Consider the following 16,475-nt stretch of genomic DNA (forward strand, 5'->3'; position numbering starts at 1 on the left):
GGGTCGTTGTAGGTAGAAATTGTCTTGGCTTAAATAGAAAGGTGGTGACATGCCAGAGTAGTCATCGCTTTCCTATATTTATAGGTCAAGTCATGGCGATGCGTATTATGCGTTCATTAAATTATGTTTCGCATATAGCGTATGATTGTACTCACGATTTCGAATAGACACTTCAAATAAGTCAAGTAGGTTCATAATGAAAGATGTGTGATGAAGTTAGTTGTTTTAGGATATTGTTGAAATGCTCCATTCATGTGATAGACATGTGTGGATAATTTAAATCGAGTCGATGTGTGTGACGATGATATTCATGAATTAAGTAGATGTCCTAAAATTGTGTAGTGAAGCTTAGGTTAAGTTGCAAGCGATGTGGAAATGTTTTGGTAAAGATGTATGTGAATTGTGAACGAGTCATTCGATGTATCATGTCGTGTCGTGGTGGTATGAAAAATGGGTTAGGAATCGATCGGCTAAATACCAAGTTCGGTTAGAGTTATTTTGTTACTTGGGATTGTGGGGTGAAGTGATGGTGTGACTATGTAGCCGTCACGTCATCTATTGTGCGACTATGCTTAAGTGTGCCTTGCTATAAGTTAGAATAAATCGAGTCCCTAGAACGCGACAATTTTAGAAGTAAATAGAAGCTGAATTTTGAGGATTGCTGTTTTGGACTGCATGCGCTGTTTTAGTTGTGCTGTATGTTTGGTGAACTAAATTATGTTTTCTGTAGATATGTGCTATAGAAAAGTTGTAGATAACATGATTATCTTGCTTGTACAAAAATTTGACAACCATAAGCCTGATCGTTTAGGAGTTGTGTTTTTCGCAAGCCCAGCATCTGAATCTGTCGAATTTCTGGACGGATTTCAGAAATTGCAATGGTTGCTTAAGTTAATGTTGAAATAAGTTATTGGTGGCCACAAGAAAGTTGTAGATAACCTTATTATCTTGCTGGTGTTAAAATTTGACAGCCATAGGTCTGAGAGTTTAGGAGTTACATATTTTGCAAATTCAGTAACTGAATCTGTCCAAATTCTGTACAGATTTCAGAAACTGTATTGTTTGCTTAAGTTAATGTTAGAATCAGTCCTTGTAGATTATAAGAAAGTTGTAGATGCTTTTCTGATCTTGCTTGTGTTAAAATTTCATAACTAAAGGCCTGACGGTTTAAGAGTTATGAATTTTACAACTTGGTGGCTGTGTTCTGTCCACTGACAGAACAGATTTCGAAAACTGAATTGTTTGATTCAGTTCAACATAGAATCAATTCTTGGTGATTATAAAAGTTGTGTAGTACTTTTGCCAAGCTTTCCGAAAAGTCTTGGATCACTCTTTTTGGTGGTCTGAAGCTTAAGTTATGAATATTTCAATTAGGAAGACTGAATCTGTCCAGTTCTGGACAACAAGGTCTTTTAGTGATGTTTACGCTTGGTTAAATATTGAATCACCCTGTGATGTTTATAAACAATTTGTAGAAAATTTAATTAGCTTTTCAGAAAGTCTAGGATCACTTTGTTTGGATGTCTGAATTTTCAGTTGTGAATTTTTGAAGTTGCTAGCCTGAATCTGTCCAAATCTGGACAGCGCTGTTGTATTAGCACGTTTTGACCTTGCTAAGTGTGGAATCATGTTGTGATGAAAATACCAAAGTTGTAGTTCACTTTCTAAGCTTTCCAGAAAGTCCTAGTTTGCTAGTTTTGGATTAATATTTGAAAAGTTATGATTAAAACAAGTAACGGCTGTATTGCTGTCCAAAATTCTGCAAGTGAGCAAATGAATGTTTAGTTCACCCTATTTGCTAAAAATGTTTGGTTGACACCTAAGTAATGTAGACCTGTCATGACTAAGCTTAATAATGTACGTGGGTCATGTTTTGTATGTTTCTTCTTTAGTTGATTGTGTTATAAGTTTCCATAGATATTGATGCCTAGGTCATCGGTTAAACTTGTGTTGGATGCTTTTGTGTGATAAATGGAAGAACTAACGAAAAGCCGTAGCCAATTAAATAAACGCCTGTACTTGTGAGGTCGTATTTGTGTTGCGTAAATATACAAAATGTTTGTCGTCTTTTTGTGGTGTTAATGTTGTGTGCTCGATGATATGTAGTTAGCTAACGCTAGTGTGTATGGTTGCTTGTGATGTCTCGCTACTTAGTGTTTAATTCGCCAGCGTGTACTTAAAGTGTCTTGTACTTTTTTATATTCGTACATATGCATCTTGCACTTCATATAGGACCGAGAGATGATGATCGAGCCAGTGATGTGGTGCCAACCACAAGATGCCTTCGGTGGACAACCTAAGGAGGATGGACTTAACCAGTGGATGCTCGCCAAGCGAGTGCCCACCCCAGCAAACACTATCTAAGTGTTAAATAAAAGGCAAGCCCCGGTTTTATGCATAACCTGTTATTTATGCTATTTTACTTCACTTAATGATTGTAGGATTGATTGTGCACTTAAGTGTAGGAGTTGACTGAAACCCTAGTTGCATGAACTCAGGATTCCCTTTGAGATGGATACTAGTATGCTAGGTCGAGTAGTTGCTTATTTAATTAGGATCTCGGTAGAAGACGAGTGATTTTTCTAGCACTCGCGCGAGGTTAGGAAATTGATTGTATCCACTTTCTTATCATAATGATGTGGTTGTGGACAACAATCCATGGGGATTGGTTGTCTACGGGATAAAATTTGAATAAGGATTAAGGTGTGGTACCGTGAGTCAAGCGTTTGAACGTACCAAGCACATGCCGAGAAATATGGTAAATCGGTAAGCCTAGTACCTGATTGAACCTGGCAGCAGATTGCCCTCCTCACGCGACCTGAGACGAGGTCTCCCATTCCGGTTATGGTGGGTACAAGTGCGGTCACTGCACGACGGCCAGTCGGGGTCAGTGAGGCATTGTACGCCAAGGCGGTGAGCCCCTCTCTGCTGACGGGGAATCGATGGGGACGGTTGATGTGTGTGGGGACGGAGTGCCCCTGCATGTCGTGTGTTTAGGTTTACCTTGCAAGGTTTAAAAACTCGATTCGAATCGTCTGCTTCTCGCAGCTAATGAGACTGCTTGATCCATGCTGCTACATTGAGTAATAAGTGGAAATGAGTTGACTGGCAAAAAGATGTTGATTGATAAAATGTTTGATACCATGTATGACTAGCTAGGTACACATCTAGTTTAAAAGGATCATACTAAAACTTGAAAAGCTAAAACTTGATTTTAGACTCAGCTAGTGCTTTTGGCAAACCAAACCCCTTAGCCAAACAGCTGCATGTCTAGAGGTAGAGGAGTAGACTCCTCACACCGGGTAAGTCTAGCTGAGTATTAGTATACTCAGCCTTGCTTGTGGCACAATTTTTGCAGGTACTCCTTAGGATGATTGGTTGATGGTGTGACTTGGCCTCCATCCCTGCCACCGGGATAGATGGTCGAGTGGGTTACTGCTTCCGCAGGAGAGGACCAGGAGGAGTAGCGTGGCCAGGCTTCGCCATGTTACTCGGTTCTTCTCCGTTAGTTATTTCCGCTGCATTAAAATTTATGGTTATTATTTCTGAAACTCCGATAATGTAATCACTAATGATACTTATTAAATTTGTGGTATTATGTGTTATTGTATTTCTCTGTGCCTCACCTTCGTGTGAGCTAGTGGTATTCGATCCTGGATAAGTGGCCTCGTCGGACTAGATCCGAGGGATCGACGGGTTATTCCCATTTAAGTGTGGTCCAGCCTCTAAGGCGGGGCTTAGGCACTTAAGTCGGAATAATTCGGGTGGTTCCGCCACACCGGCGACTGGATGACGGAATGGTTTTACGTGAAGAATGACTTGAAATCACGGGAAGATATTAAAAGTATCGTTATGCGCCCTATCTGGCAACGCTTCGGCCTCCGGAGGCCGAAGGTGGAAATGAATGAAGCAGCCGAAGAATGCCAGAGAGCCTTCGGTGTTGTTTGCTCTTTTATTGGGACAAGGGATTTGGTCCAAGAACACATTGCCTTCAGAGTATGGCCACTTGTGGAAAAATGGGAAATGCCAAAGGAGACCATTAAATAAACTGACGAAGGTGGACTAGTCAGGCTGAAATACACATTCAAATACGGAGATAAATTCGTTGAGCCAGATGATGACTGGTTGAAAAGTATTGAGGCCATTAGTGATGAATTGCTTGGTGTATACTCAAAAGCCGAAGATACTGCATTATCAGCGGCCTTCGGAGGCTGAAAGAAGAAGAGGCTCAACCGAGTATTTGATGCAATTGGGTTCGTCTACCTCGACTACCGTTATCCAGCGCGGGGTCAAAAAAGAAAGAATACATCTTCTGCGACGGAAACTGCTTCAGCCGCTCCTAGCGAGCCGACGCCGAAGAGGAAAAGGGTAAAGGTTCTCACACACCGGCCACATTATATTGAACCGGCCACAGTCCCTGAGTTTGTCGGTGAGACCTCTTCGGCCACCGAAGCTAAAGAACCAATTCCGCTGCCAAAAATCAAAGAACTGGCCGAAGTGCCAGCGACAGAAAAGATTAAAGAACCGAGGACTGAAGAAACTAAAACGTCAAAAGTTGTAAGTCCTTCAGCAAAAATTGAGGCAGCAAAAAGCCAAAAGGGTCCAGCAGTGACCCCGAAAAGAAAAAGGATGGTTAATGTGCTGGATGTTTTGGAGACAATTAAGTCTTCAAGCACAACTTCGAAGCAAACTGTTGAAACTTCTGGAGTGCATACTGAAGCCTTTGTAGCCGAAGCTTCAAAGCAACAATCTGAATCTGAAGCTGGGCCTTCAGAGCCCACCAAGGTAAAACCCTTGGAAGCCGAAGAAACAAAAATGGCAGAGCCAACTTTGGTTGAAGAAACTGACACTGCCGCCCCCGAAGCATCCTTCAAAGCCCTCGATTATATTGTACGACATGCTTCAGGAAAAAGATTATCTGAAGAAGAGATTTTTGAAGCTAATCACTATGCCCGAGAATTGAAGTATCCAAAGGGGGCCTTAGTATTCAATGGCACAGACGAAGATGACTTCTTATACTGCCTCCCAGACAACAAAGAATTATCTGTCTGCCGGGAAATGGCTAGGAGTATGGGGTTCCCGAAGCTTGAAGCTGGCCTCTACTCTATGACAAAGGACGATCTTGCAGATAGCCTTGCATATAATAGTCTGAAGGTATGAAAATTGTATATTTGGAAATCTATAATTTTTAAATTATTCTTTTATTGTTATACTAATTCTTTTCATGTAGGGTTTAATACTTAGCAACGCTTTGAGAGCGCAAAACAATGCTGAAGACGAGAGCTATAATATTGCTTTCAACAACCTACGAACAGAGGTTATTAAGCTGAGGAACGAAGCTTTGGAAAAAGATAAAATTCTGCTTACATTGGTGGATAAGGTAAAGGAAGACGAAGCTACTTCTAAAGCTCAAGATGAGGCTCAAAAACGCGAAATCGAGGATCTTCGGAAACAGCTAACTAGAGCTAAAGAAGAACGCATACTTGAAGAGACGAAACGAGAACTTAGTGATCAGTGGGCAAATCATTTAGAAAGAAATGTTGAAGAGCTTTGTGCATCCAAGAAAAGGTGCTATGACAAATCCATAGAATGTGCTAAGAAAATAAAATCCAGCTTCGCCAGCGTTGGCGCATTCTCTAGCGAAGAAAACTTCACAAGGGGTAACCCCGAAGGCCCGATTGAATGGATCAGTCACGAAGCTGAGGCCTTTGAGGAAATTTTGAATAGCCGCGGAGACATATGCGCCTTTTCAGGTGCCAGAGGAATTGCTACTATTTTGGAGAGGAAAGGCTGTGAGCATGTGAAATCTTTGGCACAATCCAAAACTGCCTTATCCTCCGAAGATATAAAAGACCCTTCGGCCGAAGCAAGCCTGGTTGGTGGAAAATTTTTCACCGACATCTGGGACAATGGTGGCCGAGAAATGGCCCAAGAAATTATTCAAAAAAGCGAAAAAGGCATCCATGACGCTAGAAAAGTAGCAGAGGCCGCTGAGAAAAGCGCAGAGCCCGAAGGGCAAATAGGTATTAAATAGTGGTTTTTGACTCTTTGTTGTAATTTTCTGATTTCGAACTCGTTCATGGTTTGTAATAGTAATAAATCCGTATCTACTCTTCCCTTAGAGCCTGCTGAGCCATCTCCGGGCCCCCACACGAAGGGGGATGACGAAATTAGACAAATGGCCGAAGCTATTATGGATAAAGTTGTTGATCAGCTTTTAAACGAGGCTGCAGAAGTAGTCTTAAGGGAAGATTAGATGCTGTTGTAAAAACATTTAGAATGCAATGTTTGTTGAGAATCATATGTAATATTGTGTAACTTTATATGTAATATATTAGATGTTTACAGTTCTATTCTTTACGATGCATGAAACATCATATACATACCATTTTTGAGGCTTCGACGAAAAAACACCTTCCCTTCTTTTCATGCTTCGTAAATAATATTCGTGTTCTCATAAAATCAGTAACCAATCCTCGTAAAATCAATAATCAATAGATCTTTCCATTGACGAAGGTATAACTCTTCAATCACTATTTCTTTAAAACAATCTTCGAATATCAATATCGAGACCCCCTTCTTGCGTTGTTGATGCACTATGATGTATGATGTTATGCTATGCAAATGATGTAATGATGTGATGTTATGCAAAATGATATCTGCCGAAGGTTGACATTTATTTTTCGCTGTAAGCCTCCATTAGGAGCTTCTTCGCCTTTTACTTTCAACGGAATCAGCGCTTATTTTTCGCTGTAAGCCTCCCTTAGGAGCTTCTTCTCCTTTTACTTTCAGTGGAATCAGCGTTTATTTTTCGCTGTAAGCTCTGCATTCCCTTCGGAACGACTTTTGAGCAGAAAACTTACACTGCGCTCCCTTAGGAACGACTTTTTGCTGCTTCGAAGAAATTGCACTGCGTTCCTTAGAACAAATTTTCAATAATTCGAAGGTCCTTCGTGCCACCATAAATTCTTATGCTTAGGCAACTCGAGCCTATGGAGAAAATATATTTTCATTATGGTAAAAAGCGAAACTGTTACAAGAGATTGAAAAACGATAAAAAACACTTAGACTTCCCATAATTGTTCCTTATTAAAAAGAAAGTAATACTGAATGCGAAAATGCGAAAAGCTGTTGTCGAGGTAGGATATTTGTCAGTAAATGTGCTTCGACTCTGGCACAGTGCTATTGACTGTGCGAGCTTCAGACTCTTCTCTGAAGTCCCGCTGGAGGTGAGTGTGCTGACTCCCTTCTAGCTACTGACCTTGTTGTGTTGGTGGTGGCGGTGGAGGCTGTTGCCAAGATGCTTGGGGTTGGCTTGCCGAAGCAACAGAAGCTGCAGGGTGATTGCCTACATATTCTGGAATGTAAGGCGAATGGTACGAAGCAGTATGCATGACCTGCTTCGGCTGACTCTGTTGTGCTGCAGCTTCTGCTATCTCCTTTTGCTTTTGGATGGTAACATGGCACATCCTGGTGGTATGGCCCTTGTCTTCACCACAGAATAAGCAGTAAATCTTTCTTGGTTGATCCCCAAATCTTCCCCCGAAGCCCCTGGCGCCTCTGCCCCTTGGCGCTGGCGGCCGGAAAGAGCTTTGCTGCTACCCCGAAGCTTGCGATGAGTACTGTGGCCTTTGCTGTTGACTCCCTCTATCATCAGTTTGAGTAGAATTGTGAATTGACCTAACGTGCCTCGGATGGAATCTTCCTCCGAAGCCCCTGGTCATTTTAGAGAACCTGAATGCTTCCTCCCTTCTTTGGCGAAAATCATTGTCAGCTCGAATATACTCGTCCATCTTCTAGAGCAGCTTCTCCAAAGTTTGGGGAGGCTTCCTGGCAAAGTATTGAGCTGAAGGTCCCAGCCGAAGTCCCTTAATCATGGCCTCAATGACAATTTCATTGGGCACTGTTAGTGCCTGTGCCCTCAGACGCAGGAAGCTTCGGACATACGCCTGAAGGTACTCTTCGTGGTCCTGGGTGCACTGGAATAAGGCTTGAGCAGTGACCGGCTTCGTCTGAAACCCTTGGAAGCTGGTTATCAACATGTCCTTCAACTTTTGCCATGAGGTGATTGTTCCTGGCCGAAGAGAAGAATACCAGGTTTGTGCAACACTCTTGACAGCCATGACGAAGGACTTTGCCATGACTGCAGTATTGCCACCATACGAAGGTATGGTTGCTTCATAGCTCATCAAGAATTGCTTCGGGTCTGAATGACCATTGTACATGGGGAGCTGGGGTGGCTTGTAAGACTGGGGCCATGGTGTAGCCTGCAGTTCAGTCAAAAGAGGAGAAGCATCATCAAAAGCAAAATTTCCATGATGGAAATCTTCATACCAGTCGTCCTCATTGTAGAAGCCCTCCTGATGAAGCTCTCTGCGCGGAGGCCTTCGGTTCTGGTCATCTTGAGCAAGATGACGCACTTCTTCCGAAGCTTCATCTATCTGCCTCTGTAGGTCAGCTAGACGAGCCATCTTTTCCTTCTTTCGTTGAACCTGTTGATGGAGCATCTCCAGGTTTTGAATTTCTTGGTCCAAGTCGTCCTCCAGAGGCGTTGGACTGGTGGCCTTCCTCTTCTGGCTTTGGGCCTCCCTAAGAGAAAGGACATCCTAATTGGGATCCAGCGGCTGCAGGGTGGCAGCCCCTGTGGCTGAAGCTTTCTTCGGCGGCATGACGAAGGTGATGCTTGCCGAAGGTGTTCAAAACTTAAAAAATGGACGTGAGTTCACCGGAGGTGGGCGCCAATGTTGGGGACTTGTTCTCAAATGCTAAGAGTTAAGAACAAGGCAACATGAAAAGTGTTAAATGTTAAAGTCCTTCGTCCTTAAAGACATTATGTCCCTTCGGATATAATGAATTCTGGACGAAGGTTACGAAGGAAAAGACCTTCGTAAGTTCAATAGATGACGAAGAAGAACTCATATATGAAATACGAATAATAATACAGATATTATCATCAATTTATTTTTATTATCAAATTCGTAATAACGAATTTTAAATGTACCTTCGGATTGATGAAAAGTAAAGGTACAGACATGATGCGAAAAGCAAATGCCAAGTCAGCGTGAACAGTACGGGAGTACTGTTCACCTATTTATAGGCACGGGACGCAGCCCGTGTAAAATTACATTGATGCCCTTTACATTTATCAGTAACTCTATAGTAACTCTTCAGGGTCTAGCTAGGCTTTTCATCTTTAAGTCGGTTCCCCTTTGCTGCTGTCATGCCGAAGCTTATCTGCGCATAGCTTCGTTATGATCTTATCCTTCGTCACAATCGCCTTCCGTCCCACTCAAGCTTCGTCTTGACCATACCTGATTCCGAAGATACCTGTTCACACATTTCACTTGGAAAACATTGTCAAATCATGTTTTTGAGGACCTTCGGAAGCCGAAGGCCCCCAACAGTCGGTTTTGGCAAAGAGGTGATCGACGGCGAGCGCACCGTGGCCATGGGTTAGGTTGGAGAAGAAATAGAAGTCGGAGGACCTCTGTGCAATTGTCAGAGAGACAATAAATAGTGGCTAGGGGTTCTTCACCAGTTATTTGGTTAACCAGGGGCCTTTTCGTAAGACCGGTAATGCGGGCGCAGGCGCGCGCGTATTTCCCTGTTTGTGGGCCGACTCGGGCCAGTTTCACCCCACCACTGTTCACCCTTTCTCTTTTTCTTTTTCTACCAGGATTAAAGAAATCATAGAAAATTCTAAAAAAATGCTAAAAATATGAGACCAATTTTGTTGGACTCCAAAATTTCTATAGTATTTAATAAAAATGGTTCCAAGATTTTTAGTCCAAACAAGAATTATGAAGTATTTTAAATAGCTAAAACCCAATCTCTTGGAATTTTAGGAATTAATTGAAGACTCCAAAAATCACCAAACTTTTAGGATGAGCCTAATTTAGTAATTAGATGCCATGAGTGAAGTTTGACTTGTTTTGGACATTGTTTGGCTCCTAAACTTAAAACCCTAGTCTTCTAGGTAGGGTCTACCCTCAGAAATGAAGAACTGACTCCAAAAACCCTAGTTCCTAGAGTACCGTGAAGGAAAGTTGTATTCAAGATACAACTTGATAAAACCTTTTCTATTACTACATTTTCATAAGCATTACATGAGCTTTCATGATTATATATAGAGAACGAGGAAGAAGTAGTGGTTGAAGAAGGAGTTGCACCACCACCACCTGAAGACCCACCTGCCGGGAACTGCTTTTATTTCGATATTTATGGAGCAGAGCCCGACTCTCCTACAACTCAAGGCAAGCCCTGGTGCATTTGCCACCTCCTTGCTATTTTAAAATCTTTCTCACTTGCTTGATGCATTAGTGATAGGAGTTGTGTGCTAAACAATAAATGCATTTCCTTCCTTGGGAAATTGATTACTTTTCCTTGATCACCTGTTTAATGAAAGGGTTTTTTCTAATGCTTAGCCTTGCTTTAGAAAAACAAAATATTTTGTTTTTGAACAAAAGATGATGCTTCACAGTGGATGGGATGTTTTCAAAAATAAAACTTGATGGTGAATCCATCATGGCCATGATGGGTTCAACATCGGACAAGATGTACCTCTGTCAGGTACCAAACTTTGGGTTGAAATGATAAAGCTGAGACCGGGCGGGTGACTTGCACGAGAAGAGTCTCGGTGTAGTGTCTCCGTCTGAGTCGATTAAGGACCTTATCGATGTAGGCCTGATGATCGAGGACCTTTTAACTGGTCACATGCCTCATCATTGGTAAGCTTTGCCTCGGGCAGACTAATACCAGAATAGGACAACACGCAATGGGAGTGGAGAGATGGCGAGAGTACCTTGTACCCTCCGTGGCAAGAGGCTGGACGGTGGTGTATCTGTGCTCTCGGTAGGCGTGAACCCAATCTGGTCTTAAGAACCCCAGTAGCGAGTTGACATATGCAAGGGTTAAGTGCTACATATGTCGTGTGATTGGAGATCCCCAGCTGGGTATTAATCGATTCGGATCGCCGTTACTTCTCGGACATGAAGACTTGGTCACTGACTTACACGTAGCATTCCAGTGAACTTAAAGGGTTGATAAAAGGATGGCTAGTATAGGCCAAGTGCTTGACATAGGGTAGAAAGAACTCTAGATTCAGGTAATGACTTAACTTGCTAATAAAACTGGATTTTAAGGATCCACTATTAGTAAGCATTTTTGCAAACAGAGTCTTGATTCTTGATTCAACCTTACCTTGACTCCCTCAAGCCAGCATAGCCTTGAGAGTCTTTTATTTTGACGGGTAAGGCTTGCGAAAGTACACTTCATACTCGGGGTTTTCGAACCCATGTTGTTGTAGGTGAGGAAGAAGCAAACTTTTGTTGCTTTTGCTCTAAGGTGGTGCCAAAGGAAGAATCTTCAGAGTGAAGCCTCGGGAGGATGTTGTCCTCCTCTTAAAAAATAGTATACTTTTAAGCGGGAGGGGTTTTTGCCTCCCGAGTTTGTAATAATAATAATTCTGCACTCATATACCGTTGGTCTGTAATAATAACACTCTTTATATATTTTAATGTAAATTTAGTTACCATAATTGCTTCCGCTTATTCGTTCCTCCGATGTGTTGTAATATCTGCGTGATGGGTGAAACGCTCTTGGGAAAGGTAAAGAATACAGATACTGAACTTGTCGAGTGATCAGGTGCATCTACCGGGTTGTCTGAGGTTCGCTGGACAAGGACAACAATAGGTGGGCCTAATGACTTGGGATGTTCCGTCACAGCCTGGTGCTGGGATTCTGGCCATGGCACCACCGCGGGTGGTCACAGCGCCGCCGGGTTGCGGTGGGTGTGTTGCCGGAGCGATTGCAGCCGTTGGATGCACGGCTACGGCTTAGATTAGATCTAGCGTACCCCTTTCGACATGTTCGGTCTGATCCGTAGATCGCGCATCGTGCGGTAGGGACTCAATATTGGAATAATTAAATCTGGATCCTCGATCCTGGATCCAACGACCGTGATTGTGTACAGGTTCGGTGCGGTCTAGATCTAATCTCAGTCGTCCGATTAAAGATCTATTGGTCCCGGTGAACCCTAGAGCGCTGAACATGTGTAAGTTGCATAAGAGCCCCTGGTAATTAGAGATTCAACCCGCCATCCACCTCGGCTATTTCTTGTGTCTTAGGAATTTTACCCCGAGATCCCTGGACTTTCCAGAAATTGAGGCCCAGTCCAGTACTCATTTAAAATGAATAAATGAATTGAAAAATGAATTTTTAATATGAAAATAATTACTAGAACTTGATAAATTCATAGAAAATCCATACTTGGTCCAAATTAATCCATTCCCGTTTCTAAAATTTTGTAATATTATTCTCTATCACTTAGAGTCTCTGTTTTGACATGACAACAGTAAGAAAATTAATTTCCCACTTAATCCTGTTTTAAGCACATAAGACCTTTGGAAATTCATATCTTAAAATATATAACTCCAAAAATTATAATTCATGTTCCTAGGATTTTATTTTAAGGTGTAGATTATTATTATGTATTTTGTTTACATGTTTGGTGTGATGTTAATTTTCTCTATATACTGTACTTGTTTGTATTGTGGCGAGTAGAAGAGCCTGTGACTGAGGATCCTAGTGACCAGCAGATAGAAGTAGCTGAGCAGGAGCTCATTGAAGGCAAGTTGTGCCCTTGACCACTTTTTGCCCAATAATTTTCTTTAATATCACTTATTCATGCATAGGTTTAATTTTGATGGGACCCGATAGGTCACCCTAGATTGTTTATCTCTTTACCTTGTTATCCTTGAATCACTTGGGTAGTTTTGCTATTGCTTCACATGGTTTTGGGATAATATTTCATTATATCCATGTTCCAGTTATTTTGTTATTCAATTTATGTTCATGTCAAGATCATTAATGTTAATTGGAACATGGAGCTTAACTTGAGAAACACGTGCCACCACAAGGGTAGTATGGGATGCCCTTGGCTGACTAATTAGGAAAGCTAGTGGAAGACTACCTTACCTGAAAGGGGCAAGGGTAGTAGGGGAGTTGCATGCAAGGAGGTTCTTGGGTTGATTTTGCTGCGATGGCGGTCAGACGGGGGATTCTTGCAAGTGCTCTTCCCATAAACTATAGCGGGTTTTCGGAAGCTAGTGGAACTTTGTAAAGGCCTCGTAGTGTTGCCCTGCCTCGGTTCCTTGGTAGAGGTGTATGGGAGTCGCAATCCCTTGGCAGATGGGTAACATGACTTGTGGGTATAGGGTACAACCTCTGCAGAGTGTAAAACTGGTATACTAGCCGTGCTCACGGTCATGAGCAGCTCAGGACTCTCGCATGATTAATTTATGGAACTTAAATTCAATTTGTCATTTGCATTGCATGGGATTATTTATTAATTTTGTTCTATTACTTTTATTAATGTTTGGTATTTACTTACATTTAGTAACTGCTAATAAAATTTTGACCAACTAATTAAAAGCAATGCTCAGATTTAACCCCTGTTGTTGATTAGTCTTACACTCCATATGAACTCCCACCTTTGGTGGATTTATACACACTGGTTCCCCACAACTTGTTGAGCTATCATCATGTGTGAGCTCACCCTTGCTGTCTCACACCCCCCCCCACAAGAGAAGAACAAGTGGTTCAGGAGGAGCCAGAAAGTGAGGAGTTTGATCTGATCTAGGTGACGTTTCTGAGTTGACTTGCACTAAGGATGATCCTTAATTCATTTTATGTTTATCTTTTATTTTGTAATAAGACTTCCGCTATGTAATAAATACTCTGATGTTATTGTAACATTTATCTCTATACACTCTGTTATTATATATGTTGCCTTCTTGGCGCATGTATGTGATGCACCCGGCTTTGTCCCTTAATGCCCGGGTGTTACATTTTCGATGTTGAACCCATCACGGCCATAATGGATTCACCATCAAGTTTTATTTTTGAAAACATCCCATTCCATCTGAAGCATCATCTTTTGTTAAAACCAAAACATTTTTGTTTTCTAAAGCAAGACTAAGCATCAGAAAACTTTTTAACAAAACAGGCAATCAAGGAAGGGTAAACAGTTCCAAGGAAGAAAATACAGCAATTGGTTTAACACTCAACTCCTATAACCTGATGCATCATTCAAGTGATAAAAGTTTAAAATCACAAGGAAAAGGTAAATGCACCGGGGCTTGCCTTGTGTTGTAGGGGAGTCAGGATCTGTTACACAGATATCAAAATAAAAACAATTCCCGACAGGTGGAGTCTCAGTTGGTGGTGTAGTCTCTTATTCGACACTTACTTCTTCGTTTTCTATACATAACCATACATATACATGAATGCTCATGTGATGCTATGAATATGCAATTATAATAGAGATACATCAAGTTGTATCTTGAATACAACTTTCCTTCATGGTATACCAGGGAAGCTAGGGATTTCTAAGTCAGTACTTCACTAGAATAAGGCAAATATTACCTAGAAAGTTAGGGTTTTTGGTTTGGGGATCAAACAATGTTCAAAACATGTCAGACTCCACCAAGGGCAATTATCAAATTAAGCTTACATAAAAAAATTATGATTTTTGGAGCTATCCAGTAATTTCTAAAATTTCAAAAGTCTAGGTTTAGGCCATTTTAAATACTAAATAATTCATGTTGTGGCTAAAAATCTTGGAACTATTTTTATTAATTACTAGAGAAATTTAGGAGTCTAGTAAAATTGGTCTCATATTTTTATCATTTTTCTAGAATTTTCTAAAAATTCCCTAAGCCTGGCAGAATAAGGAAAATAAAAGGAATGAATAGTGACGGGCTCAAACTAGCCCGAGCTGGCCCATGAACAGAGAAATGCACCCGCGCGCGCCCTCGTTGGACAATTTGCGTAGAGACCCTCGGGGATTTGAATAACCGGTAAAGAACCCTTAGCACTATTCATCTGTGTGTCTTACGTTTGCACCGAGGCCCCTCCCTTTTCTTTTCTTCGCAAGATCACGTCCCCGACCACGGACGACGGAGCAGCTGCTCCGGCGAGCTTGTACCGACCATAATACCCAATAATCCGCACTCTACTTTGGTCTATACCTAATTCTACCCCTGGCGCTCCACTAGGAATCCCCAATTTGGTCGGAACGCCATTCTAGAGCTCGGTTCACGCACACCGTGGAACTTGAGACAACCCCGACATGCTCCCGACGGCATAGTACAACAACACACAAATTGGGAGCATGGTGAGCTTGTGCAACTTACCAGGACCCAAGAACGGTCGCTAGGAAGGCGTGTGGAAGGTCAGGACAACGGGTCGACGGAGGTGGTGTTCACGACGGTGCGGAGAGTGGATTTGGTGGAATTCAAAATTAGGGCGCTACGATGGATGATCGGAGGCGAAGAGTGGTTCACTGGGTTCGTAACAAGTAGATGGAACAAGCCGAGGCATCAATTTATAGAGGACGGCCACGAGGAGGGCGAATTTGGACGGGGAAGCGCGCGGGGTGAGAAGGGGGAAGAGTCACCGGAGTTTGCTAACGTGGCGTTCACTGGGTTACAGTCTATAGCGGTCACTGCTGAGTCTTCACGGCTTGCGACGAGTGGTGAGATGACTTAAGGCGTGTCACAACCGAGCTAGACGGCGGCACAACAGCGACGGTCTCGGAACCACGTCGCCAGTGCAAGTGGGTATGGCGACAGGGCAAAACAGTGCCCCAAGTTCATCCCCTGCGCGAGATTTTTCACCCTACATAGTTATCTGCACTCCACCAGGCACGAATCGTAACGGCGGCGAGGATCACGACGTGGGATCACTGGCGGCAGTGCGCTGAACCTAGCGATCTTCGTCAGGTTACTGTACCATCGCGAACTCCCTTCAGGGCGCCTGACAGAGCAAATTTGAGAGCGTTTTACTCCAAAAATCGTTCAGCGCCTGGTCAAGCTTGGTATAACAAAGTTGTTTACTAATGTTTGAGCTTCAACTTTGCCACAGTGACCCTGACCTTATCTCCATTGAATTAACCATGAACTGCTTCCAAAGTTAACCAAATGTCACTGAACTTAGGTTTTTAGAGCTAAGGCTCTCTGACGGGCCAGTTTCAAGTCTCTTTTTCTCCCATTTTCATGTAGTACTAGGGCTTACTCACTTAATCAAATTTGTACCCTTTACATAGCTCTACAAGTTTGATGTATTGACCTAGGGCAAATTCCTTATGAATTCTGAGATACCAAGCTCCAAGGTTGACCCCATTCTACTAAAATTCAGACTTAACCATATAGTGTCCATGGGGTACTTTTTGCAAATAAGTCCAAACTTCATCACTCCTCTTGAAAATTCTCCAATGTGAAAGTTACTTGGTTTGTGGTGTTTTATCACTTTGATATTTGCACTTTGGTCCAAAAGTACATATATTTTGCATTTACCCCCTAGGGTTCCAATTAGGGTTTTCTAGGGTTTGTTTCTAGTGTTTGGGCACACTAGAGTTTTTGTGCCACTAAAGTTCATCAAATTTAATATCTTGTGAACATTTCTCATGGATTTTG

Source organism: Zea mays, chromosome 7 (assembly GCF_902167145.1).
Source record: "Zea mays cultivar B73 chromosome 7, Zm-B73-REFERENCE-NAM-5.0, whole genome shotgun sequence".
Taxonomy (NCBI): Eukaryota; Viridiplantae; Streptophyta; class Magnoliopsida; order Poales; family Poaceae; genus Zea; species Zea mays.